The sequence below is a fragment of the Indicator indicator genome, chromosome 6 (assembly GCF_027791375.1).
Source record: "Indicator indicator isolate 239-I01 chromosome 6, UM_Iind_1.1, whole genome shotgun sequence".
NCBI classification, from domain to species: domain Eukaryota; kingdom Metazoa; phylum Chordata; class Aves; order Piciformes; family Indicatoridae; genus Indicator; species Indicator indicator.
In genome coordinates this window covers 18,550,560-18,574,883 of record NC_072015.1, presented here as the reverse complement: position 1 = coordinate 18,574,883, position 24,324 = coordinate 18,550,560, and the positions used below count along the sequence as shown (strand labels likewise).

The 24,324-nt window shown below is 40.3% G+C and overlaps 1 protein-coding gene across 1 annotated transcript in view; it reads left to right on the top strand.

Annotated features, from left to right (window-relative positions):
• Window positions 1-603: 603 nt before the first annotated feature.
• The window catches only part of FBXL7 (F-box and leucine rich repeat protein 7), a 103,025-nt gene continuing 79,304 nt past the window's right edge, over window positions 604-24,324 (top strand). Inside the window, exon 1 of the mRNA XM_054381913.1 lies at window positions 604-685. The gene's annotated coding sequence lies outside the window, so the exon portion shown is untranslated. The remainder of the gene's footprint in view (window positions 686-24,324) is intronic.

The following is a 24,324-nucleotide window of genomic DNA, read 5'->3' as shown; positions in this document are numbered from 1 at the left end:
TACTTGGTTTGACATCCTGCATGTAGGTCTGAGGTCTTGAAGATAATAGAAGAAACATCCATTTCTTCCATTTTGAGGATATGAAGTGAAAGCTGAAGACCAGCAACTGTAGAAGTTGTTTTTAAACTGTTGCATTACACCAAGCAGTGATCATGGTATAGGAGGAAACAGCAGATACCTCACTTTCATTTTCACTTGACCAAGTGACCTGAATAACCCTGAGTGCTGATGAGAGTCAGTGTCCCTTTGTTCTGACCTGTGTCAGAGATACTTGAATTGAAAAGTGACCATGAAAATTCTCCTAATGTTGGTAATCACAATTTTTTCATTTCCAGTGGAGCTTAGCAAATACATGATGATAGCCTCTGTGTCACAGGAGCCTGTTTGCAGCCACAGCACATGTAAAGGTAGACGTTCTGTAAACTATAATGTGGTTAGCTCTTACCACAGCATGCTGTAGCACATCAGGTGCTTTAAACTTAGATGAAAACTTCCTGAAATCATTCCATGGTGTGATGTGGAAGATCTTCCTGTTTTTCTGCTGATATTATATTTGTTTCTTTCCCACCCTTTACACTTCTTTCTCCCTTTGCAGGCAAAGGCAGCTCAAGCATCTCATCCGACGTGAGTTCAAGTACAGATCACACACCCACCAAAGCCCAGAAGAATGCAGCTACCAGTGAAGGTAGGCATCTGGTACTCATTACCCAGGTCAGGCCCCCCAAAATAACCCTAACAGTGGAACCCCTCCTGCTCATTCCTTCTGTGTGCAGTACCAACACATTACTAGAAAGTGAAAAACAGTTCTCCTTCCTGTTAAAATTTCCATTCTTACCTGATGCAGTTTCTGATTTAAGCTTGTGGAAAATATTTAAGATACTTCTGAAAAACAAAAAGATAGAGGGTTTGAGTAATTTTGCATGTTACTCTTTAAGCAAAGGCTTTTATAGATAAGATTTGATGTGATCTGATTTTGAATTTATTTTCAAAGAATGTAATTAATGGAAACTTTTTTGCATGCATTATAGGTTAAATGTCAGCCTCTTATTTTCACATTGTGAACACCATGAAAATGTGAGTTGTTTGTGCCAGTCTTTCAAGAGTATAGCTATGGATGTGAAGAGCTGTCAAGGATTTAATGAGATCAACACACCTACAGTTACTGGAGCATGTGATCATCCAGTACTAGTTTTTTGATATCTGGGGGAAGGAGATATCTTATGTGTCATTAATACAATGTTGCATTAGCTGGCCTACGGACAGAGAGATGTCTATCCTTCCCTGCTGCCACCTTATGTGTGAGTAGATCTGCTCTATTAAATCAAAGCATATTGTTCCAGGTTTTTACAAGAGTGTCTTTGAAGGCTAAGAGAAAACCGTTAAAGAAAACAACATAGAAAGCCACGAGGTTCATGAAGCAGGACTTGTCTTGCTGAAGCCTAGGTGAACAGACTTAGACAATGAGTCCAAGCGTGTTAGGTGCTGCACAAATAGTTGCAATTATGTTTTGTCAATGTGGTGTTCACATAACATTTTGTAACTGTTAGTTGAATTTAGCTTTATAGCACTGCATGCTCCAGTATTTGCTTACGATGATACAATAGTACCTGCCCACCACAGAGATTGGTCAGTGTGTCTTGCTCTTCACCACAAGACTGGTTTGTTTATTGCAGGGAAAGAGTATACCAATTCTGTCCTTTGCTTTGACTCTGCATTGTAAATTCACAGCACCATATGCTGTCCAATGAATGAGCCATGTCTTGTGTGTGGTGAGATGTATGTGTCCTAGGTACCAACCCTGGGTCAGCAGCGGAGGGTCATGTCAAGATTCAGATAATTCCCTTGGAGTAAATAAAGGCAAACTGACAGCAAACGGCTGATGAATTGGGTTTATTAGATTGGACCAGAGCAGAAGGAAAATGAGAAGGAAAAGGAGAGGCAAAAGTAGAGAGAGAAAGAGAGGAAGAGAGAGTTGGAGAGCAAAGGAAGAGGTATCACAATTCCCTGAATTCAGCTTGCAGAATTATCACAGGAACAGTCCCAAATTCTTGGCAGGAGGTGCACACTATGATAAAGGGTTCCTCTGTGGAAGTGGCAGAAAAGGAGCAGTGTGGAGCTGGCAGAAAGGCATGGGCAGAGGGAGCTGTGCAGACTACATAGGTAGTGTGAAAGGGAGTGGCATCAGGAGCTGGGCAAAGGACAGTGTGGAGCTGGCAGATGGCATGCACAGCACGGAGTAGGCAGACTGTGTGAGCATACCGACTGGAGCCCTTAGATGTGCTGCTAGCATATGGTCTCCTGGAAGCTGCTGTTCCTCCATCACCCCCTGAGGGGCAGGAGCAGTGCCTCCAGAGGTGTGCAGTGTGGTGTGCCCATTGGCCTTTCACTGGCACTGTTGCAGTGCTTCTAAGCCATAGCTAAGTAGGGAGCTTTGGGTAGAACTCAGGAAGAAAAGGAAAGTCTGCTGGCTGTGGAAAGAGGGGCAGGCAACTCAGGAAGAGTACCAGACTCATGCAAGGATATGTGGGGAGAAAATCAGAAAGGCCCAAGTTCAACACAAACTCAATCTGGCCAGTGTCATTGAAGAGAATAAAAAGAGCTTTTTTAAGTATGTTAACAGTAAAAGAAGAGCTAGGGAGAACCTCCACTCACTACTGGATAATGAAGGAGGGAACCTGATGACCAAAGACAAGGAAAATGCTGAGCTGCTAAACGCTATTTTGCCTCAGTATTTGTCAGTGACACCAATTGCTCCATGATGGTTCAGCCCCTGGAACTGGAAGACAGAGATGGAGAGCAGAAAGCAGCCTTCATAATCCAGGAGGAAATGATCAATGGTCTATTGTGCTACTTAGATGTGCACAAGTCTATAGGACCTGATGGGATCCACCCAACGATACTTAAGGAGCTGGCAGATGTGCTCACCAAGCCACTCACTATTATTTGTCAACAGTCCTGGCTAATCAGGGAGGTCCTAGTTGACTGGAGGCTGGCAAATGTGACACCCATCTACAAGAAAACTGTAAGGATGATCTGGGGAACTACAGGCCAATCAGTCTGACCTCGGTTCCAGGAAAGGTCACAGAGCAGATCATCCTGAGTGCCATCACAAGGCACTTACAAGACAACCAGGCACCAGGGTTTATGAAAAGCAGATCCTGTCTGACTAAGCTGATCGCCTTCTATGACCAGGTGACCTGCCTAGTGGATGAGGGAAGTGCCATGGACGTCGTCTACCTGGTCTTTATTAAAACATTTGACACTATCTGCCACAGCATTCTCCTTCAGAAACTCGTGGCACAAGGCTTGGAATAGTGTGCTCTGCATTGGTTTAAAAACTGGCTGGACATCTGGGCCTAAAGAGTGGTGGCGAATGGAGTTAAATCTGGCTGGCTCCCAGTTACTAGTGGTGTCCCCCAGGGTTCAGTACTGGGGCCTGTTCTCTTGAATATCTTTATCAATGATCTGGATGAGGGGATTGAGTGCACTCTTAGTAAATTTGCAGATGACACTAAGATGGGTGGCTGTGTCAATATGCTAAAGATTAGGGACTTAGACAGATTAGACCAATGGGCCAAAGCTAACTGTATGAAATTTAATAAGGCCAAGTGCCAGGTCCTGCACCTGGGTCACAACAACCCCATGGTAAGCTACAGCCTTGGGGATTTGTGGTTGGAAACCTGCGACTTGAAGAGGGACCTGGGGGTACTGGTTGACAGTCGATTAAATTTGAGTCAGCAGTGTGCCCAGGTGGCCAAGAAAGCCAATGGCATCCTGGCTTGTGTTAGAAACAGTGTGGCCAGCAGGAACAGGGAGGTGACCATCCCTCTGTACTCAGCACTGGTGAGGCCACGCCTTGAGTACTGTGTTCATTTCTAGGTCTCTCACTACAAGGGCATTGAGGTTCTGGAGCATGTCCAGAGAAGGGCAATGAGGCTGGTGAAGGGCTTGGAGCACCTGGCCTATGAGGAGTGTCTGAGGGAGCTGGGGTTGTTCAGTCTGGAGCAGAGGAGGCTAAGGGGAGACCTCATTGCTCTCTACAACTACCTGAAGGGAGGTTGGAGAGGGGAAGGGGACAGCCTCTTCTCCTTGGTGTCAAGCGAGAGGACTAGAGAAAATGTTTTCAAGCTGAGCCAGGGGAATTTGAGGCTGGATGCTAGGAAATATTTCTTCACAGAGAGGGTTCTAAAACATTGGAATGGTCTGCCCAGGGCAGTGGTGGAGTCACTATCCCTGGAGATGTTAAAGCAGTGTGTGAACCTGGTGCTTAGGGACATGATTTAGGATTGACCCTAAATTGGGTCGAGGGTTGGACTGTATGATCTTTGAGGTGTCTTCCAAATGGATACTTTCTGTGATTCTATGAATTGGGATCTAGCCTTCTCTCAGTACTGGCTTTCATTCTGCTGATGTCAAACAGACAAACCAAACCAACAAACCAACCAACCCAGAAAAACCAAAACAATTTAAAAAATGCAACCAAACCACAAAATGCCAAGGAAAAGGCAAGCCAAAACCAACACAACAAAACAATGACAAGAAGGCAGAGAAACAACACCCTCCCCAATCCAGCAGAAAGAAATCCAATCCCCCCAAAATACCTGAAGGTAAGAGTTACAGATGGTGGCAACTTTTATGAATTTAGAAGCTCTTAGTAGGACTTGTACTATTCTGAATATAGAAATACAGAATAGACTTAACTTTTCAATTTTAGAAACACCAGCTACTTAAGTACCTGAAACTGGCTAAGTTTTTCAAGAGAAGTTAGCCCCTTCAGTTTTGGGGTTTTTGGCTTTTGTTTGTTTGTTTTGTTTTGTAATAATAACAAAAGTCCTTCATGCATTTGCTATCCTCTTCTAATAATTTCTTAAGAAAATACCTTCAGGCGACTTTCAAAATCACTGGAATTTTACTGCTGCTATTACTACACTGCTTTATGCTACAACAACTGTAAGTGAATTAATGTCTAATTAATAGCTAATTGAGTAAAGTGGAAATAGAGTGTCCAGCCATACCTTTCTTTCTTTTGAGACTTAAGATACTGAAGGAATTTTAGAAGACTACAGTGAATGATGGAATAAGAAGCTACTTTTGAAAATTTTATGAACTGTGGAAAGACAGCTTGAGCTTTATCAATATGTGCAATCTCTGAAAGCAGTCATTTTGCATTCTTATTTTCTGTGTCCAAGAATGATAGACACAGCTGGCATACTGTGTCTTGGCTTTCATACTCAAAGGTATAGAAAATTTGTGGTATCTTAGCTCTACAGGAAACTTCTTTTCTAGAAAAACTTGAGCTCTAATCAGAATAATAATCAGAAAAAGTTTATCACTACTCTACAAGGGGGTATATTAAGTGGCATTTCTTGAACACAGAAAGATTTGGGTTGTATGTCGTTCATTTCACCTTACAAGTGAGGCAACAAAGTACTTGTTACAGAATATTTTCAGGGAGGACATGCATCATTCTGTTAATTTCTCTTGGCTTCATAATCAAATTCTTTTAAAAGCTGGGTGTCTTCTAGATCTCCAACTAATTTTTAATTTATTCAGTGGATTTGAGAGGAGGAGACCTCGTGGTATGCCCAGTTATGGGCACCATAAAAAATTTTGGAAAGATGGAATGGGTCCTTTTCTACTGAATGAGTCTGGTGTTTCAGAGGAGGTTAAAAATCTTAGGGAACCAGTTTGGTAATAGGCAACTCTTCTGTGTATTAAGATTTGCATCATAAGTAGGGAGCTATGTTTAATAAACTGGAGTTCCTTTGAAGGTTTGGAGTGGTTTGTGTATCCTCTCAGGACATCGAGCTAATTAAGTGTTGTGACGAAAGACTATTGCTGAAAAAAAGATGCTGTTTTCCAAGCAATTTTTCTTGACAATCCTTTGGGGAGAAAGAACTCTTTTGATTCCTTCCTACATCTGATACCTGTTAAGAAATCTTGTCCCCCTTCAGTTCTTTAATATTTTTTCCTCTAATTTTCTGTTTAACATTAGAAGCTTACCAACCCAGTATTGGAAATGAAACCTATATGTGTTCTTTCTGGATGCATGCAAGCATATGCATAATTCCTAATTCTTATGATAGCAGTCCTATTTATATCTGTCCTTGTGTCATTGAAGTGCCTCTTACTGGGAATTTGGGCTCTTGGTTTCATTGAAGTACTGTCTAAGCAGACTTCCACATACCAGACCATATCTGAATTTGATATGAATGTCTGTGCTTGCCCCTGCTTAGTTGGAACTGGGCTGAAACTCAGTTAGCTTTGAATTAACTGGGGCTGATTTGAGTTGGTAGTGAAATTGGCAGCTAGGTGTGTTTTCTGGGGTGTGTTTTACTTTTGTAGCAGTGGAATTTTCTAGAAAAGTGAAATGTTGCATTGCTGGATGTGCCAAAACAGAATCATTTGTAGCCAAAATACTGGTGAAAAATGAAAAGGGTTGGGAGACGTGACAGTTAATAAATCCCAAACCGTAAACACTTTGTCAGAATAAACAGAGATCAGTTTTTGAATTCCTTTTAATCAACATATCTGAATGCATATTCTAATATAATTCATTACCTTGAGCACTATGTGAATGTACAAAGTAGTATAGAGGTTGTTCTTAAGCATTATTTTTTTTGTTTCACCACATCTTGTTATACTTTTGGTATCTAATAGGCAGCATTCCTGCAAAACTGTTCTGCTAATTGCAACAACACCATTGCAACCAGTATTTAAATCAGAGTTTAAATGCAAGGCAAAAGTAGTTAGGACACTGGCAAAGTTAAAGCTGTAAATTGAAGCCTTATGTTATTCTGGCTAATTTGTACTGAAATGCTATAGCCAAATGTTTAAAACTTGCATAAACAATACTAGAAACAAATTGCAAAGGTACATAAAACTGCAGTCTTATTTGATTTGCTGCCAGAAATGTGAGACCTACTGGAGAAAATGCACTAACAGTTAAAGAGAAATGATCCAAACGTTAAAAAATGGCATTAGCTTTTCCAAAGTGAGGTCTGATGCTTGGTGTTGTGAATAAAGAGGGGTGAGGTGGGGAATTAATAAAAATATAAATTTTTATTAATTTAGCTCCACCACCAACGTAACTAAAAAGTTATGAAATATTTATACAGGTTCTTATGTTCAGTTGGGAATATCTTCAGAATATTGGAATGGTTGCAAATAGTTCGAGAAAATAGTATTTGGAAAAGATAAATCCAAAAGCAGTATGTTCCCCTTACTAACAAAAGGCAGGTATTTCCTGGAGACTCCAGGAATATATCCATGCCTCTCAATGCTGCTTGCTGATTGTGGGAATTACTCTGGTGTCCCTTTTTATTGGAAAATCCTCCCGGAACCGCTGCTGCTTATAATCCACATGTGTGGAGAAAAAAACCCAAGAGCGAGAGCGTGCCCTGCAGCTCACTTATTTAAACACTCATCCTAACTTGTGTCTCAAACAGTACCAGAAGGCATGGCTCTGCTTAAACGTGCCCAGGCTTGTGCTGGCATGGGGGTCTGTTCCTGCCGTGTGGCTTGGGGAAAAGGGCCACCGACCACAGCCTTCCTCCTGCTCCCTTTTCCCATGCCTCACTGTTTTCCCCCCATCCTGACTTCGTGGGGAGGGGTTTTGGATGTACTGCCACACTTGGTGGGCGTGATTACAGTTTATTCAATTACCTGCAAATTGGATTTTGAGAAAGGCACAATCCCAAATGTAGTTCTTTCCATAAAACGCTGCACCAAACTACTTAAATACTGTTATCACAGGGAGATTCTGTTGTTTGTTAGTTATTGCCTATGCCAGGTATTTGAAGTAGTTTCCATCCCTTAAAAGTGAAAAGTCATCTTGAAGCATCTGATTGCTTGTCTTTTGCTAGTCTAATAGCCATTGTTCTTGAATGAATATATACAACCTGATAATGTATATTTAAATACTAGGCTTATCCCTTTTCTAGAATTTATGAACTGACATTAGCAAGTTCATCCAGATTAATTTTAGCACTTGACTGAAATAATGAAATAAAATTGAAACAGCAAGTTTTTGCCTTTAACTTGACCATCATTGTTAGGGTGCTGTTTAAATTTATCACACAAAATATCCTACCTTACTTTTCTGTATCTTATCTTTTTATGTCAGCTTGTCAAATGACTGCATAATTTTTATGCCAAAACTAGCATCATGCTTGAGAATATCTGCTTAGAGTTGATGACTCATTCTGTTCTTTATTCTGGCTACTGCACCACAGTGCTTCCTACTGTGTTTTTCTCCAGTTACAGAAGTTTGGCATCTCCTTGTTTCTGCCAGTATTCCTCAGATTTCCCCTGAGAAGCATGTACTGAGACTGGTTGATGAAACTGGAAGTGCAAGAATGGATAATTGTAATTCTTACTTTCCTGTTAATTCTGACTGCTGGATCACTGCTGGTTTAAGCAGTTACAGTAGACTAGAGTGGAATTATAAGTAAAATTATGAGCATGGATATCATCTGGTGATTAGCAGTCTACATATTCTTCTAGTGTTTATCAGCCACCCTTGAATGTATAACTTCTGGTATAGTGTTATGCCTGTTGCATATTCAGTGACTTTCCATGGTGGTGTTTCTTCTAATATTTAAGGCTACCTTTCATCTTGAACTGTGATAATGGTTCAAGAGTTTGTATCTGTTAAACCTCAAAGTATACTTGCTGTTTTAATATTTAAATAAGATTTTTTTTTCCTAATACAGGAAAACAATTGGCCATAGCAGCCTATCTACTATACTGAGCTAGAAGATTTCTGGCCTCTTGTGTGTACATAAGCTTCCCAGATTTCATTAGAGATGCATTGTGGATAATTGTTTGTAAATTTGGTAGTCAATTTAGATCAGTTAGTTTCAGTTACCCTCCAGCAAAGTGAAGTATGGAGACTTAATAGGCATGTAGCCTATCTGTAGCTGCCTCCATCACATCCTCATAGTAGATCCTTAGCTTCAATTTAAGCAGTAAAAACTTTCTGTGGCACCAAAAACCTCAGAAACTGTGCAGAGCAGTTGTTTATCTCACATGAGGAAGAACTTTCATAGTAGTTTTCCTTGGAGAACAGAAGCAAATGTGGTCTAAATGATAAAGACATAACCAGACTGTCTTCAAGGGACTCCAGCAGATGACACCAACCCAGATGGCTGTGTCCATCTGCTAGAGGGTAGGGAAGCTTTCCATCAGGATCTGGACAAGTTAGACTGTTGGGCCAAGGCTAACTGCATCAAGCAAAGTGTGTCCAGCAGGTCTAGGAAGGTTCTTGTCCCCCTCTATTCTGCCCTGTTGAGACTGTACCTGGAATACTGTATCCAGTTTTGGGCTGTCCAGTTTTGGGCTCCCCAGTTCAAGGGAGATAAGGATCTGCTGGAGAGAGTCCAATGGAGAGCCATGAAGATGATTAGGGGACTTGAGCATCTCCCCTATGAAGAGAGACTGAGATCCCTGGGGCTATTTAGACTTAAGAAGAGAAGACAGAGGGGATCTGATCAATGTCTATAAATATCTGAGGGGTGGGTGGGACCAATCTTTTTTCGGTGGCACACAGGAACAATGGATACAAACTTGAACATAGAGGGTTTCACCTCAACATGAGGAGAAACTTCTTTACCGTGAGGGTGGTGGAGCACTGGAACAGGCTGCCCAGAGAGTTTGTGGAGTCTCCCCTGGAGGCTTTCAAAACCTGCCTGGATGCGCTCCTGTGCGGACTACCTTAGGTGAGCCTTCTTTGGCTGGGGGGTTGGACTTGATGATCTCTTGAGGTCCCTTCCAACCTCTAATGTACTGTGACTGTGATTCTCTGACTCTATGCTGCCCAGGTTGAAGTGATACACATCCTATTACAGGCTGCCAAATTTTAGTCATATATGTATTGCTCACACTGAAAACCTCCAAAACAAACGCAGAGAGGAAATAAAAATTAAATTAATCCTCTCCAAGGATGTATAAAGTATGGTTGCACTAAGGTTCACAAGTTGAGGGTGAGATGGATGTGTGGGAGACAGAAGCTGCTGGAATGTACACCCCTTTTCTATTGCATTGCCTATCTGGGCTGGAGTTGCTTAGTACGAAGACCTTAAGGTGTTTTTTTAATGATAGCTAGACAAACGACTTTGCAGAACCATGGTTAACCATTAGAATCATAGGGCATTTTTGACAGATTGTATTCACAGGATTAAAGGCAAATGAATCACCAGTTTCTCTGGAGCCCTCAGAGCTGTGCGTTTGCTTCATGTCAAAGCATCTTCGCTGAGATTGAGAGTCCTCACTTTTGGACATGGTCTAAAGGTTAAGAGGATCAGTTTAGGGACAGTGCTTAATTTGGTTGTATGTTTGCTTTACTTATTAGTGCTGGGTTTGGGCTTGCCCATCTGGGGAAATCAGTGTCTCTTGAAGGCTTTGGTGCCCTCTCTTAGCTTAGTATGAGGGGTGAAGATGTGAAGTAGTGGCTGATAGCTTTCTTGAAACACCTCATGTCACTTAGTCTGTTTTCATGTGGAAAGCAGAGTGAGTACTTATCTGAAAGAGATGAGAATTAAATGGCATTTTCTGGCAGAAATTTGTGCAATTGCAAAGTAAACCTGAATGCTGTTTCATCCAGAAGAATGCTTGAGTGGTTTGTAGGTTTTGTGTGTGGGTTTTTTTATGTGTGAGGTTTTTGTTATTGTGTGGATTTTATTGTTGGTTTAGGGGTTTTTTTAACCTTTTCTCTGGAGGGTACAGGCTTTGGATTTTGATAATCACATTTGAAATGAAATGATGTCCCATATTGTATAGTTATTGAGGAGAAAATTGTCTTATGATAAGCAATGGCAGTCGTAAAGGAAACAATCTCCTTCCACAAACAGAAGAAGAGGCTTGATGCTTAAGTGACAGTCATGACTATTCCTCACCAAATACTGTGCACAGGAAGAAGAAAATAGAAACCTTACTGGGTTTTGTTTGTTTTGTTCGTGTTTGGTTGCTGCTGCTGCAGGGGTTGCTTTTCCTATAATCTTCAGAGGACTTCTGGATTGTAAACCTAACACAGAATGTGAACAGTGGTCACTATGATCTACCTGCTGCTTCCTCTGAAGTTACAAACAGTTAACTGTCTTGGATGATGTTAAATGTCTGGTTAAATTCATTTGAGACATAAAGCTGTAACCGAGTAGCTTAACCTTGAGTTGTTCTGGGGGAAAATCTTTGAAAATGAACACACTTAAAGTAGATGAGTTCATGGACTGAAAATGTGCCCTGTTTATCCTGCTAATACAGAGGAAATCATCTGCTTGCAGTCTTGCAATATTATCTGTACTGAGACTTTGCTATTACTCCCTGTTGTTCAAGATGAGACCTGCAGAGGATAGTAAAGCTTTTCCAGAAGAGCTCCTGTGGTGGTGAGTTACTGGTATGCTGTCCTGCTGCAAAATATCTGTCTTGTCTGTTGTGAGCTCAGGCTTTATACAAGTCCTGTATGATTAATTTCTACTGATAGGCAAACAATTTTCCATGGCTTCCTTGTTAAAGATGTTTATTTACATTACTGGTGAAACACACATGTCACTAATGAAGCACATAATGTAGACATAGAAAGGAGAATAAGAATTATGTTTTGTACTTCTTGATGATTGTAGAAGAATTGACTTCTTGATGTAACAGTTAAGAGTTGAAGTAATGTACAGTGACTGTCAACTTGCTGGTCTGCAGACCTGAAAACAGAAGCTGGTTAGATGGATTAGAAACTGGTTAGAGTCCAAAGAGTGATGGTCAATGGTGTCAAGTCCAGCTGGAGAGCTGGAGTGGAGTCCCCCAGGGATCAGTGCTGGGTCCAGTCCTGTTCAACATCTTCATCATGACATTGATGAGGGAACAGAGAGTCTGCTCAGCAGGTTTGCTGATGATACCAAACTGGAAGGCTTGGCTGATACGCCTGAAGGCTGTGAGGCCATTCAGTGAGACTTGGACAGACTGAAGAGCTGGGCAGAGAGGAACCTAATGAGGTTCAACAAGGATAAGTGCAGAGTCCTGCATCTGGGAAGGAATAATAAACTGCATCAGTAGATGTTAGGAGGCGATCTGCTAGAGAGCAGCCCCATGGAGAAGGACCTGGGAGTCCTTGTGGATAACAACTTATCCATGGGACAGAAATGTGCCCTTGTGGCCAAGAGAGCCAATGGTGTCTTGGGGTGCATTAAGAGGAGTGTCCAGCAGATCAAAGGAGGTTCTTCTCTCCCTCTACTCTGCCCTAGTGAGACCTCACCTGGAATATTGCATGCAGTTTCAGGCTCCCCAGTTCAAGAAGGACAGGGATCTACTTGAGAGAGTCCAACAGAGTGCTGTGGGGATGATTAAGGGACTGGAGCACATCCCTTATGAGGAGAGGCTGAGAGCCTTAGGGCTTTTTAGTTGGGAGAAGATTGAGAGGAGGATTAATAAATGTTTATAAATATCTGAGGGCTGAGCGTCAAGAGGGAGGGGACAGGCTCTTCTCAGTTGCACCCTGTGATAGGACAAGGGGCAATGGATATGTAAACTACAGTACAGGAGTTTCCACCTCTACATGAGGAGGAACTTCTTCACTGTGAGGGTCACAGGGCACTGGAACAGGCTCACCAGAGAGGTTGTGGAGTCTCCTTCTCTGGAGACTTTCAAGACCCATCTGGATGCATTCCTGTATGACTTGTGCTAGATTCTATGGTCCTGCTCTGGCAGGGAGGTTGGACTTGATGAGCTTCGGAGGTCCCTTCCAACCCCTAACATCCTGTGATCCTGTGAACTTAATTTAAGATTTTGCCTTTTTTTGAAAAGGTTTAGAGTTCAAAGAATTATAGTGATTAGCCAATTATTTTTTGTTTTATTTTTATTCTATGCTGTTACAAAAGTTCTTCTGCATTTGGAAAGCTCTTATTTATATAAATAGATATCTAAGCATACATATTTCATAATTGTTTTCTGGTAGCATATCTAAAGGAAGTGTGAGATGGAAGCTTCCCTTGAAAGACAGTGTAAAATGTAGCATAGCTTTTTAATCACTGTAACAGAGTAACTTGATATTCCCATTAGAAAATGTATGCTGGATATATAGTATATATGTATTAATAGCACATATATTTATAGTCAGTTTATTAATGTATGAATATGTACGTGACTGGAAGCTAGTCAGTCTTACAAGAAATACTAGCAACTGCCTGGTTTAGACAGTTCTAATAAAACACTCAAACTATGGAAAATATGCATACTTTCCCTTTTCTATCTTAACAAAAAATTATCCCAAGATATTATTTATGTATGATGACTTTTCATAAAAATAAGTTTTTATGTTTAGGTAACATTGTCCTGTTCAAGTAGCATGGCTTGAAAAGTTGTCTTCTAGTCTTCAGATTTCAAACATGCTGGCTATTTTTCCCCATCTGCCTTCTACTTTTGTTCTGTACACAAAACTGTAGTGAGAATATTAATGGTATTGAATTGCACGAGTTTTTCCTTTTTCTCCTTGTCTTACTTTAGAGGCCAACTTAATGCTCCATTTCAGTAGACTTGATAAATGGAATTGTTCCAAGTCCTGTGTGTGAAAACAAGGCAAGGATAGACTAGAGAGCTGAAAATCTGCCAAAACAAACTTGAGTGGAATAGCTTGGTTCGTCCAGCACTGCACTTTCTAACACCATGGGGCTTTTGAAAGGTATTTCCGTTCTCAGATGTGGCCCATTGGGTGTCATGAGAGGCAAGTGTCTTTGTAATGAATGAAGTCCATGTGCTGCAGCAATTAGGTGGGATTTCAGCCAACTTGATAAGGAAGATGAGCTAGGCCCAAGCATATTGTTTGACACCATAAAAGCTTGTAATACTTAGAGTAAAATCTGCTGTTATGTATGTAGGTGGCAACAGGCACTTAAGGAGTCTTAAGAAGGAAAGTTTATGTAAATTAAGTTCTCTCGGAGTTCCTTCAGGTTGGCATTTCAGATGCCTTCCTTCAGTTTGCAAGGCACTAAATCAGAATATGCCAGTTTCTCTAGACTGAATTTGAAGTGCTTGGCATTTTAAGCTGTATGTTTACTTTTAAGAAGCACCTTGGTAGTGGATTTTGAGAGTTTGAGTGTGTTGTATTAGGAGTGTAATAAAGTCCAAGGGAAAACAAGAATGAGCAGAAGTCCAGGAAACGTGACCTACTGGGGAGATCACTGAAAATTTTGTATTTAGACTAGGATAAGGTTGTAGAAGGAAGAGGAAATAAGTGTGTCTTTGAATACAGGAAAAATAACTGCACGGGAGAAAGGGTGAAGATCCTGTCCAGGGTTTCTATGCATGAATTAGATTTTTTTGTATTTTTTCTTATGTGCTTTAAATTAGACTGGGGTAAGCTTTCAGGTCTCTGCAGAGACATGAACAAAAGAAATTGACTTAGATATTTGTAGGACATGCTAATAGCTGTCACTGTTGTGAAATAAAATAACTAAAGATGAGAAGGGCTTATTGATGACCTTTTGCAGGCTCTTCATGTCAATTTTTTTCACAAAGGAACATTTTCCTCATGACAGTGCTAGTTTTGCCCAGTAAATTGGAAATGGATTGTCATTTATGAGTTAAGAGTGTAGTCACGTTGTGGACAGGCTCCCTGTCTCTGTGAAAGATAACATCCTTCTGGCTTTACTACAACATTTTGGATTTTTTTTTCCTTCAGAGAATACCAGCCTAAAGAAAACAGGGATTCAAATTGCCTCATAGGCTAGGAAAGCATCACAGACAATGTAACTGTCAAGGTAGTTTTCTTGGAGATTATTTTGTAAAGGATCTACAGAAAGCCTTCAGTACTTTTGATTACCTGTTTTACCATTAAACCAACTTTTACAAGCATTGAAACTGTAGTAAAATCTAGCAGAAGGGCACATGGGGTAAAAAAACCTGACAACTCTTTGGCCTCTTTCTTCACAGAAACAAAAGAAAAACCACAACTTTGATGATCCCCTGTTGCATTTAGGGAGTTCACTGACAGTATGTCGTGCATGGTAAATGAATAAATTAATAAAATATTGTGCTAGAGCAAAGGCATAAGAAAAAGGCATTACTATTTGCAATAGGAGTGAAGGTCAGGAGTTTCCCTGTTATAGTCTGCACTGCAAACAATAAAATGTTTGGTTGCTGCATCAAATCTTGTAGGGTCTGACTGAAACAGAGTGTCTTGGGATGTTAACCTTGCTCTAAAGTGTGATAGAGTTAGAATTTACTTCCAGATTCTAGATGCTTAATGTCATAATTCTTTCTTTATTACATTAAAGTCCTGTAGTTTCATCTGTAGTTTCCTGTATGATTTTCTTGCCTTTTATTTTGGATGATAATTGCTGTCTTATACCAGCTTTTCCCAAAGGATCTCAGTTTTCTTAGTAAACTGCTAAGACTGTAGCCTCAGAGTATTTTCCATATATGGAATCTGTCTCCCCCTCCCTTCTCCAGCTTGGACATAAGTTGTATATGTGTGGGTTTCCTATATGCCCGTGACGGTGAGCATGATTACTAGGAAAAGCTGAAAACTTTCTTTCCTGAAAGTGAAATTGGCTAGCACTGCAGAGTATAAATAATAAAGAGGGAAGATCCTTGAAGGTAAAGAGGAAAAGTTTACTTTGAGGACCAAATGGTTTAAAAAGACCTCATAGAGCTGTCCTTTTATTTTCCAGTCTACAGAAATGTTTAAGTAACAGTACTGCTTGAAAAAATATAGCTCTGTTGTCTCATTTTGAAACTTCTAGGCCTGCAAGAAACCAAGAAGAGATTTAGCATAAAAACAAACAAACCCCCCAAACACAACTACTAGATGAAATTGAACCTTTTCTTATGAAAAACTGTTTCTGAAATATTTTAGGTACAAAATTGTGGTGGTATTAAAAGAAAATAAAGATTAAATATGATCCAATGTTATAACAAGATAAAATATAAATCATTTTAGCAAATAATTTTAGACCTTTCAGAGGAACAGATAAGCTTCTTATTTTGAAGCAGTGCTCTTTAATGTGTGGTGAAGCTGTTCAACCATTAAGATAACCCACACAACACTTACATGAAAGGATGGCAGAAGTTAAATTATGTCACATTGATGTGTGTATGTGGTATTTGCTATTGATCTTTGCCTTTTTCAAACCTTTTTCCTTGAAGTAGATCTCACTATTTCTGTTAAGGCTAATTGAGAAAAATATTTTGTAATTATACTGTGATGTTTACTGGAGTTTTATTGTTTATTTCTCTAGCTGTGGAGCACAGAGTCCCTGGTTTGCATTAGGACAGTGTTTGTCAAAAGCAGGTACCCTTGGGGTGTCTGACCCAAATTATGCTGAGTTACAAACACTGAAACATTCAGTTTGGCTATTTAATGTAGATTGTTAGAGCTTAGCATTTAAAACATTAGGTGTCACCATCAACATGACATAAGATCTTTTGCAGAGTTAATAAAACTGATAAATTGCTTCCTAATTCCCCATTAGCTCTCTGCTGCTTGCACAGATGCTGTGATTTGGACTGAGAAGGCAGAAAAAGAAAATAAGCAAGGTTGAACAACTTGAAAAAACCCAAACAAACAAAAAAAAACCAAAACAAGGACAACAACAACTCCCCCACCCCCAAACAAACCAACAAACAAGCCCACCTTCTTCAGGTTCACACCCCAAAGTCTAGAAAATAGGGACACACACTGGATGAGGAAGTGTTTGTCATTTACAGCTGTATGTGAAAAGCAAGCTGGTTCAGCTATCTGAAGGGGGAAGGAACACAAGAATAACTCCTTGCCTGGTCAGGAAATTCTGTAAAACTTTGTAACTTGCCTTAGTCCTGCTTACACATTCTAACAATTTTCATTTCAGAGCTTTTTTGCCTCAATTGGCATTAAGACCAGAGGGTACTCATTCAAAGAGCTACTGTTAATACTGTTAACTGTGAACACTCTAACTGTGGTACAAGTATTTCAGATGTAGTCCTCACACCATATTTTAGAGAGAGCTATTTGCCTATCTTTCTGATGTGTCAAGAAAGCTTTGAGGTGTGTGGCATATAACCACTCTTCAGTTGCTTATGAGTTCTTGAAGATACCGTGACAGCCTCTCTAACAAGTCAGTCATTTTGGCATTGTCAAGTGTCTTACATTTTAACCTTAATTTTACCTTTGAATGCTCCATGTGTGCAAAATGGTGACCAGCAGCTTTAAGGACTTTCTTAGGAGATATCTAGACTCTGGGCACAAGAATAATGGACATCAAACCAGCAAACTCTTATTGTAGATGTTGCTGTGGATAAATTAGCCCATTAATAATCTTACCACACAGTTCACTTTTGCAGTGTCCCTCATGCATATTGTGTGTGGACTTCTGTCTTGAATGAAGAGTGAAAAAACAGTCTTTTGTCTTGTAAATGACTGCTGTATGGTATAGTCTGACAGTGTTTGACTTCATGAACTTACTAGTATTTTTAAATGTAAAAAGACTCCAAAATTGTAGGATGCCTGTATTGCTCAGTCCAATTACTCAAGCAACTGAGTGAGTCAAACCAAACCACTGGCATCTGGATTCAGCTCCCAGTTTTGCTTCAGACGTATTGCCTGATTTCTTCAACTCTTCCCAGTTTTCATGTGGTTATAGGCTTATATTTTTTAACTAAGTCTTAATGCACTTAAAAAAATACATATTCTGGGTTTCTGGTTTAGCCACTTAATTTTTTGCCTACCTGAACCTCTGTGTCTATCAAAAATAATTTGAGTTCTTGTGATCATCAGATGCTAGTGTGTGTGAATGCATTTTTTTGCTGTTGTGAGCAAACATGAAACAAAGTGTAAGCTTCACAGCCATCTTCCTTCCAGTTAGCTATGATTTCCATAAATCTATGACTTCATTTGCTCTGACCTCTAGGTAAGACAAAGGGAATAGGTTTGTAGTTTGCCTTACTACTGAATTCATGCAAAGCAGTGGCTAAAGACAATAGCAGATGTTTCTGCTTTTGAAGGATTTTTTTCCAAAAAGACTTTATTAAACAATTTGTCCTTCCTCCCAGGAGATAAAACGGCAGCAGTGTAGCTGAGATCTGACAATTCATTGCAGTATAGGATCTAATCTTCTGTTGTTCTTCACCAGAAAAACATCCAAGTAGAATTTTCTTCAAATCTTTCAGCTACTGTTCTATGTTGTGGTGTCTGCCATGCTTTCAGCAATTTGGAATATAACAAGCCAGATTCTGTGTGCAAATCCAGGGTAGCATTAGCAAGAGCATTACTCCAGATATTTATTCATCTTACTGTGAGATTGTAATCTGACCTGGCTTTGATGAGCAAGCAACCTGTGTTTGCTTTGGTTTGCATTGACATAAGGGGGCTGTGGAACTGAAAGGTTATAGCCATTTCCTTCTCCCTCTATTGACAAGCTCTCAAGGCATTCATCTGTAGTTAATTAAGGTAAGCATGAGAGGATGGCTGTGTTTTTAAATTTCCTTACCAGAAAGTGCAAGGAACTTTTTGCAGGCAAGCACATTTCTAAAATATGTTTGTTTCAGTGGGTGTTGTTCTATCTTCTCTTCCTGGCAGGAAGGTAAAGGTAACAGCTGTGAGGACCTCTTTGTCAGCCAATGAACAGGAGGGGGTTGTAGTTGCTTTAATTGTCATTAGTAGAAGTGTTAGTTATAGGAGAATACAATAAAAAGAGATTGCAAACATGGATATATCTTCATAGTCTTTGTTATTTGCAAAGACTCTTTGCAAAGCTCTTCCCCAGGGGCTCTTTCTCTGGGTGAAAGGAAGCTCTCGTTTTTGGTACCTTGTTCTTCTGGGCTCGGGAGAGTGAGTGGCAGCTTCTTCAGACAAAGCAGGGTTTTGCATGGCTCCTCTCCTTCTCTTTTCTCTCATTATGTACAACTATTCTCCTAATGTTCAGCACCAGCTCCTCCTCCATACACTTCCGTTTCCTCATCCTGCACCCAAGAGTTCAGGATGTTAAGATACTTTTGAGCACCTTGTGCAGGTGCTCTGTGTGTTAAGAATTTATGACCTTAAAAACTGTTTTCCTTTCATCATCCTCTGTTCTATTGTTCAGGAGAAATGCTTAACTACAAGGGATGAAGTCAAGTATGATGTAATCATCATGGAATCATTAATCGGTGTAGTCACTGTGCTTTTCCAGGTGGAAAATGCTAACAACAGTGCTCACATCTGCATGGAATGTGTACAATAAATTATGCACAAAATCAAACATCTTCTAAGGGCATGCTTATTTAGAGCATGCTTCCAGAGGTACAAAATACCAAACCCGCTCGATAAGCAGGTAGTTGCATCAGTTCTACTGCAGCTCTCTGCTGAGACAAAAGACTGGAGCAATGTGGGTTCACAAACCAGTTTGTTGTCTTGAGCTACCCAGTTAATGTGAGAATAGTTTCCTTAGGAGGCCTTTTTCTGTGCATGTGTACATCATGATCTCTAGCTTGTTCATTTCCCCTGTGTGATTCAGGTGTTAAGCTTAAAGGTCAATAACTTTTCAGTGCTGACTTCTCACTTTCAGGAAATTCTTTGCTGAGATGAATGTAGGAATTATATGCAGCAGTGACCTATGCTAAAATGGCTTTTTAACATCAAATTTTAAAACAGTACATTGACACTTTTAAAGGGCCATTTTAGATCAAAAAGAGGCTGTTCTTGATGTTCTGATAAATCAGGTTGTCCATGAAATCTATCCATATCTCTGTGGTCTGGATTTGAAATCAGTTGGAAAAAGTACTTTAATTGCATTCCTAAACAAAGGAGTTGCTTTGCTTTTGTAACTGGATACGTGTTTTCCTGTAGCGACATCCCTGTAAGGATTTGTGTGCTGACCACTCCTGTAAACAATGTGAGCTAGAATCCTTACTATCTGAAAATTCAGGAGTTACCAGTGTGCAGTTGGTTTTCCATGCAACATAGGGAGCTGTGTTGATACATGGCCTGCACAGACTTGTGGAAGGGCAGAGACAGTCGTTTTAGTTTTCTGTTTCTGCAGCAGGATGATACAGCTCAGAGCTGCAGACCCAGCAAAAACTGAATCTGGTGTTTCAGTTTGTGGTCATTATGAATAGAGGCTGTTTCAGTTTAATACCTTACATGCCAGGAGGGTGCACGGAATTGGATAGTTTATCTGAAAGCAGAAAATTTTTAACTTGTTTGTTCCAGAGTATGTCTGTTTATAGGTGGCCTAATTGTAAGATTTAACTGTGGTGCTGCTTTTTTCCATGTGAACATAAGGAAAAACTTTTGCACTGTGAGGGTGAAAAAAACACTGGAATGCACTGCCCAGAGGGGTTGTGGAGTCTCTTTCTCTGGAGGGATTCAGAACCCTCCTGGACACATTCCTCTGTGACCTGCTCTAGGTGATCCTGCCCTGGCAGGGGGGGTTGGACTAGATGATCTTTTGAGGTCCCTTCCAACCCCTGGCATTCTGTGATTCTGTGATGCATCTCCAATGTAGGAGTTAAGAATGTTAAACTGTGATTTCAAGCACCTCCAGTCTCATCTGGGCCTTATTTTATGAGCTAGTGTATGTATGGCCATATAGTGATAACTTAGTGTAAAGAGCCTTTGTGCTGCTGCTGTTCTCGTGTGCCTTTGTTTTGTTTCGTGTTATTTAAGGTGGGAATGAGGCTCTTGACCTAAATGCTGTATTAATATTTCACTTGTCTTCTCGTTAGATGTTTTCATGGGGTTGTAAGTGTACTGAAAGACAAGAAGCTTAAAGAAGTTGTTTAGCTGAACTTAGAATATTCTGTCTTTCTTGGAGCAAAACAAAGAAAGAATAGTGGAAAAAAAGGCAGCAACTGAAGGGGGGGGTGGGGGAAGCTGGATGGGTTTTACAACCATAAATGGTAAAAGTAACCTTACTCTGCTGCCAGCAAGCAGAACGATGGAATAAGGTTTTGATTTACAGGAACAGCTCAGCATGGGCCTTGTAGAGTGCTTCATGCCTGCTATAAAATCGTGATTAGCTATAAAATGGGAGATTTAACAAGAGAGTGTAAGCATCAGCAACAGTGCTGCTTCACGTGGAATGTGGATGCCTGCTCTTACAGAGTTCTGGGAACACAAGCTAGTTTGGAAAACATGAAGTTTTCCAAGAGAGAATGTGGGTTATTTTGATTTACTACTTGAATATGTTAAATTTTGGTTCTTTGCCCATCCATCAGGAGGTCTCTAAAATTAAGCAACCTTTACCATTGTAACTATTTCTTCAGATAATTGTCTCCCAGGAGTTAGGTTTACATTAAGCTGCCTGAGGACATACAGGTAAATGGGAAATGCTTTCCCTTAATTTCAGTATTCTGTCTTTAGCCTGTATAGTCACTTCCTCTCTGCATATTACAGCTTTATTCAAGGTAAATTTTCAAGCTTTAAGCTCATGTCATCACTTGACCAGTAAAACTTCACAGTTGTGGACTGGAAAAGTCTCCCACCACTTTGCTATTCCCTAACCTCCAGACCTGGAATGATGGAAGCTTGGTGTTTAAGTTTTTGTAACAGAAAGCTCATGAGCAAATGACCTGTCACCAAATGGGCCAATAGATGTTTGGGGAGTGGAGGAGAGGGAATGGTATCAATTTTGGATACCTAGTGTTGTTCCTTCAGAGGATTCCACTGGAGGGGAGTATAAGAGAAGAAATGAGGAGTTCTTTCTGAGAATTGAAGAATTCCCTGTCCCTGTTAAAATCCAAAGCTGCGTTTCCTTTAAAGGACTTGCTCTTAGTCATAGACAGGAGAAGGGAGGACTTAGTTGCTTACCACTGTATGACTTAAGCTGAAACTAAATGTTGAGGTTATCACTCTTAATCGAGCCAAATCAAGCCTTCATAATTTGTCTAAATTGTCTCTCCCTAATATTAATTGATATTTCAGATAGATTAAATTATTAATGCCAATAATTTTCTTTAAATTGGGAAGAAACTTGAAGATTGTGGGACACACAATCTTTGCCCACAAACTTCTGGGCATCTTAAAATACTTTATTTGCTTCTTATTAAATCTAATGGAAGTTTTCTTAATCTCTAAAGAAAAACAAAAGAGGTTTTTATGGATTATCTGAAGACTGTTGATGTGAATGTCCTCTCGTAACAGGAATTTAAAAGATGATTTGAAGTTTCATTTTTGTGTTTGGAGGTATCAAAATTACACATCTGAAGAACTGGATTTAATTTGCCATGCCTAAAACATTAATAAGCTTTTTAAGTGTGTATAACTGAAAGCTAATAAACACTAATTCATACATGGACATAAATTTGTGCAACTATTGAAATGTTTCTGCCAGCATTTCAATTCTAAACTTCTCATTTCAAGGTTTTGAAACTACACTGTGATAAAAATGAATTCCAAACTGCCTGGAGGAGATTATCCTCAAGAGGTCAGGGATAAAAGATCAATACTAGAAGTATTTACCCTTTTGGGTTTTTTTGTGGTTGGTGGTTTTTTTTTTGTTGTTGTTGTTTGTTTGCTTACTGTTTTGTTTTTCAAGTTTTTTAGCATGAACAAAAAAAAATAGATGCAGTATGATGAATGTGATCATAAAATCATTTAGGCTCTAGAAGACTCTTAAGATCTTCTAGTCTAACTGGAAACTGTCAAGTCCACCACTAAACCATACTACTAAGCACCACATCTACATCTTTAAATGCATCCAGGGGTGGTGACTCTACCACTTCCCTGGGCACCCTGTTAGGACTTTACAAGCCTTGTGAAAAAGTTTTTCTTGATATCCAACCTAAATCATCCCTGGTGCAATTTGAGACTGTTTTCTTTTGTGCTACTGCTTGTTACCTGGGAGAAGAGACAGACCCCCACCTTGCCACAACTTTTTTTCAAGCAGTTGTATAGAGAGATAAGGTCTTCCCTGATTCTCCTTCTCTCCAGACTTTAACAATCCCAGTTCCCTCAGCCAGTCATCTTAGGACTTTTCACCAGACTCCTTGGTCTTCTTTGGACCCACTCCAGCACCTCAGTATCCTTGTAGTGAGAGACGCAAAACCGAACCCAGTATTTGAGGTGCAGCCTTAGCAGTCCTGCTGGCCACACTTTTTCTGATAGTATGGTATTATACCTTCTACTAACCCTACTTGAAGTATATTTACTTTAAAAAAAAAAAAAAGTTTAAACCTTGCTTGTCAAACCACTAAGTAACAAACCTTAACTGACAAGATTAAGAATAGTAGTATTGTACTTAAATTACAGCCACTTTTGTGGAAGAAATTTCCAAAATCTCTCAAAGAAAAAAAAGATACCTCTTCCTCCACTGCAGTTACTGTTAGTCATTAGTATACTGATATACTGAGAAACGATTACATTGTGCTGTAGAATCATAGAATTGTTAGGGTTGGAAGGAACCTCAAGGATCATCTAATTCCAACTCCCCTGCCACGGGCAGGGACACTTCACACTAGATCAGGTTGCCCAGAGCCACATCCAGCCTGGCCTTAAAAACCTCAAGGGATGAGGCTTCTACCACCTCCCTGGGCAACCTCTTCCAGTGTCTCACCACCCTCCTGGTGAAGAATTTCTTCCTAACATCCAATCTGAACTATCCATTTCTCTTTTTACTCCATTCCCCCTAGTCCTGTCACCCTAAAAGGTCCCTCATCAGTTTTCTTTAGTCCCCCTTCAGATACTGGAAGGCCCCAATAAGGTCTCCATGGAGCCTTCTCTTCTCCAGACTGAATAGCCCCAACTCTCAGCCTGTCTCCATAGGAGAGGTGCTCCAGCCCTCTGATCATCCTGGTGGCCCTTCTCTGGACACATTCCAGCACATCCGTATCTTTCTTGTAATAGAGGCTCCAGAACTGGACACAGTACTCCAGGTGGGGTCTCACAAGAACAGTGTAGAGGGGGAGAATCACTTCCCTTGACCTGATGGCCACACTTCTCTTGATGCAGCTTTCTGGGCTGCAGGTGCACACTGGTGGCTCATGTTGAGCTTCTCAACTACCAGCACCCCAAAGCCCTTTTCTTCAGGGTGGCTCTCAAGTCAGTCACTGCCCAGCCTGCATCAGTTGCCTGGGGTTGCCCCGACCCAGAGGCAGGACCCTGCACTTGTTCTTGTTGAACCTCATGAAGTTCTGTGATTCTCCTATGGTACACAGCACAATGGCTAGTTTGTCTGAGTACGACAGCAGATACCAGGGCAGTGTCAGCTTGATAAGAAATTAAATCCACTTGTGTTCTAAGCAAAAGCAATAGTTGAAAATCTTGTCTATTGATAAGCTAAACTCTTACTTTGGATAAAGATTAAAAGAATATAAATACAATTTTGTCTTTAAACAAGTTTTCTACTGAACACAATCCACAATATGAAAAATGTTGTGTGTGTGATT